Raw genomic sequence first — 4,244 nt, forward strand, 5'->3', positions numbered from 1 at the left:
AAATTTTCCAAAAAAGAGAAAACACTGAAACAAAATGGTGTGAACTAAAACAAAAACTAAATAAAAAGAAGGAAATAAAGAAAGACAGGGGGAGGAGAAAAGGAAGTAGGAAAGGAAAAATCATTTTATTCTTAGATTGCATCTATGAACCTTATGGAATCTGTTAAAAACTAAACAACCAAAAATATTTTTTAAGTTACAAAAACAAGTTCATTTTTTTCTTTCAAAAATATTTATTTATTATTTATTTATTTATTTGAAAGGTAGAGTTACAGAGAGAGAGAGAGAGAGAGGAAGAGACAGAGAGAGGTCGTCCATCAGCTGGTTCATTCCCCAAATGGCCTCCACGGTGAAGCTGGACCCCCAGAAACCAGGTGCCAGGAGCTTCTTCTGGGTCTCTCTGGCACAAGCATTTGGGACATCTTCCACTGCTTTCCCAGGCCATCAGCAGGGAACTGGAACAGAAATAGAGCAATAGGCACTCATGTAGGATCGAGGCACTGCAATGGAGGCTTAGCCTGCTATGCCACAGTGCTGGCCCCATCCTGAGTATACCCTCTGAATGATAGCAGGAATCCTAAAGTCAGATTCCCTATAGGACAGGAACAGATACTACTCATAAATTTGGGGAAGGGCAGATGCAATAGAATAGAATGCTATGATTTTTGACGAATACAATAAAAATGTATTAAAATTCTATTTTCCAAAATATTGTGGATTAGATATTCTGGAAAATACCTCTAAAATTTTAAAAATACAATAAACATGTAGACAGTTACTCACTTATATGAAGGATCTCATACTAGATGATGAGGCTAAAATAATGGTGAAACCCTGGAATTGCTAGTTGACGCCAGAAAGCTTGTGTTTTGGATTCTAATGTGAGGCAGCGGGGTGGGGCTTAAGTCAACATAGGGTGGGAAGTTGGGACTGAAATGCCTCCCTAAATCTTAAGTCATTAACATGTTATAGCTTTGATGAAAAAATACATTAGAAAAAATGCATTTCTTGTTGCAAGGAGAGGCACTTTTCTTTCTCAGCATCCATTTTGAGTAGGGGAAAAAGCACTAATTAATTCTAGGCGTGACCTCATAAGAGGCTGAGGCTCCCCCCAGCACAGGAAATCCTACAGTGAGAAATTAAATCAATCATAATTAAGTCATGATCCAGGACTGTGGATGTTCTCAATCACCCGTCAGAAGCCAGTCATTTCAGAGTTATGGTCCCTTAGCCAAGGCCTACGGGAGGATTCACTAGATCTAGGGTTAGTTGAATCGACTAGAAATGATGTTCTTCCTCTCGAAGCTTTCTAGAGACCCCTGATTTATAAAATGAAGTTAGGCTAAAATATCTTTACGATCTCTTCCATGAACAGCTTTCTGTCCATCTTATATGACTTGTGCCACAAATCTCAGAGTTTGGTGAGCTTGTTTTGTGGTGACTTCAAGTCTTCAGAAAATGTTACATAAATTTTCTTATGGTGCAAACTCTGTTGATGTTTCATACCTTGATATAACATGATGAAAAACTCTTAAAACATTTATTCAGTTAATTATAAAAAGATAAACAGTTCTTGTCTGCACAGGTCAAAATCCTATCTTACTTGGAAGAGTATCAAAACCCAAACTAAGGAATTAGCAAACAAATCGCCATTAAGCTTCACTTGAAGTATTTAACATAAGGAGTCTGGTTCTCAACTGCAGAAAATAAAAACAAGCACAGTTTGGAGGTTGGTTGAATTGAACAGAAAGAAGCTCACACCTGTTGTCGACGGATCCTTGCCAAGCCATGGGAACCGTCCTTGGTGAAGGGATTGAAGTCCTTGGCAGTGGAGTTCTTTTGCTTTAGTTTCACTGCAAGTTTTACCAACAGAAGATATTTCCATCTGGGTGGAGAGTTCAATGAACACTGATGAGTGTTAGCCCTGTATTTTGAAACTCCATATCTAGTTGTCTCAGGCATTTTTGGCACAGTTAATAGGTGAGCTGTGAGCAAGTCATTCAGGCTCCAATTCTAACCTCTTCAAAAAATTATTTGTTTATTTGAAAGGCAGAAGCAGAGCGAGAGGTCTTCCATCCACTGGTTCATTCCCCAGATAGCCACAGTGACCTGAGCTGAGCCAATCTGAAGCCAGGAGCTTCTTCTGGGTCTCCCACATGGGTAGAGCAGCCCAAGGACTTGGACCATCTTCTACTGCTTTCCCAGGCCAAAGCAGAGAATTGGATTGAAAATGGAACAGCCGAGACTCGAACCTCACATCGGCACCCATAAAGGATGCTGGCACTGCATGTGGTGGCTTTACCCACTACACCACAGCCTCAACACCTCCAATACTAACTTTTTTTTAAAGTTATATTTATTTATTTATTTGAAAGGCAGAGTTACAGAGAGGCAGAGGCAGAGAGAGTCTTCCATCCAAATGGCTGCAGCCGTAGGAGCTGAGCCCATCTGGATCCAGGAGCCAGGAGCTTCTTCCAGGTCTCCCATATGGGTTCAGGGGCCCAAGCACTTGGGCCATCTTCTGCTGCTTTACCCAGCCATAGCAGAGAGCTGGATCAGAAGTGGAGCAGCCAGGACTCAAACCGGTGCCCATATGGGATGCCAGTGCCACAGGCGGAGGCTTAGCTCACTAGGCAACAGTGCTGGCCCCCCTCCAATGCTAACTTCTAAGAGGAGACTGAGCTACACACAAATGAAAGGAACCATAGCCTTTTTTAAAAAAAATGAAAATCACATGATTCAAAATCATGTTTAGAAACTCAAATTTAAAGAAGAATCTACCTGGAGACAGCAAAATATTTTGCTATCTATTTTAGAAAAGACTAGAATATAATTCTTCATTTTAACTGGACTGTTCCCTCCTTTGATTTGTATTTAAAAAATACCCTAAAACTTTACAATTCAATTCCGCTGGTGTATGAAGGCATGTTGCTTCATCACTTATGTCATTCTCCAAGCTCTCATTAGGTGGTAGAATGAAGTCAGGTATAAAGCTCACTGGGGCCTTGGGAAGGGGAGGGCATCTAGAGAAAGAACCATTTCTTTCCACAGTAGTTCTATTCTCAAAGAAGTTTTGTTAAGTTTAATTGAGTTGAACTGAGCTAAGCTGAACTGAATTCAATTCAGTCTAAATGAATCAATTGCAAGTCATAGTGATGATTTTTAAACTAAATTCTGAAAGAATCCTTGAAGCTTGTAGCTTAAGGAAGGCATGCATTAACAAACAACATCCATCTGTAATGTCTGTTTAGAAAGAGTTAATAGTCAAAAACATTTGTTTAGGAGTGGTTTCCTCAACATCTTTAGTATGCAATATTAATTATCTTTCATATCCAGTATTTTCCATTAGAACCACAAATAAAATAATATTTCCTGACTTCTTGTTAACGGCTGATTCTACAACTACTCTTACAATTTGGGAGGGCAGGATTCACAAACACATTGCATAATTCCATCTCTAAATTCCAAGACTGGTTTATTCCTTGGCATACAGCCATTGCTTAATAAGTATTTGATAAATGGATCAATTAACTAATGAAAATAACAAAAAATACACTAACCATAATTATGTAATTATCAGTGAATCTGAAGAGAAAACTTAGAATAAGGAAAATGTTAATTTTTGTATCTATATTTAATTAAATTTGCTTTAGAATTGGAGTTTCTCTCTTCCACACTGGCCTCACAAATTTCAGTATCCTAGGAATATACAACTGCTTTGGCAGGAATTGTATTTAAAATTCCTAATGTGTCCATATTAGTGCCTCAACTTGTGCCTTTTGTCCCTGTTTCTCATTTTGACCCGATTGCCATCTGCCTTCATAGGAATGGATATCTGCTCTGTGGTTCCTTTCTTGTGATTGTGCTACCTTCTCTGATCTTTCCACTCTCTTTTTCTTGTAGCTTACAGGTGTTTAATTTACTGCCATCGAAATTCCTAGGTTGTGTCTCAGAGATTATTCAAGGGAGTATTAAAATTTTGTCCTATAGAAATTTTATACTACAGCAACACTCCAGAGTCAAAAACCATCACAGGTCATTCAGACCACAGATGTGCATGTAAAGAAGCAATGAGCGGGCCAGCGCCGCGGCTCACTGGACTAATCCTCCGCCTAGCGGCGCCCGGTTAGGGCGCCGGATTCTGTCCCGGTTGCCCCTCTTCCAGGCCAGCTCTCTGCTGTGGCCAGGGAGTGCAGTGGAGGATGGCCCAGGTGCTTGGGCCCTGCACCCCATGGGAGACCAGG

General features: G+C 40.1%; 1 long non-coding RNA gene across 1 annotated transcript; it reads right to left on the reverse strand.

Moving 5' to 3' along the window:
• Positions 1 to 213: 213 nt before the first annotated feature.
• LOC149127827 (uncharacterized) lies at positions 214 to 1,886 on the reverse strand. The gene is made up of 2 exons (XR_016229076.1): positions 1,762 to 1,886; positions 214 to 455 (listed from the first exon to the last, which is right to left on the reverse strand). It is a non-coding gene; the product is annotated as an uncharacterized LOC149127827 (long non-coding RNA).
• Between the last annotated feature and the right edge of the window lie 2,358 nt (positions 1,887 to 4,244).

Source organism: Oryctolagus cuniculus, chromosome 2 (assembly GCF_051225735.1).
Source record: "Oryctolagus cuniculus isolate XC-2025 breed Fujian yellow rabbit chromosome 2, ASM5122573v1, whole genome shotgun sequence".
In the NCBI taxonomy this organism is placed as follows: domain Eukaryota; kingdom Metazoa; phylum Chordata; class Mammalia; order Lagomorpha; family Leporidae; genus Oryctolagus; species Oryctolagus cuniculus.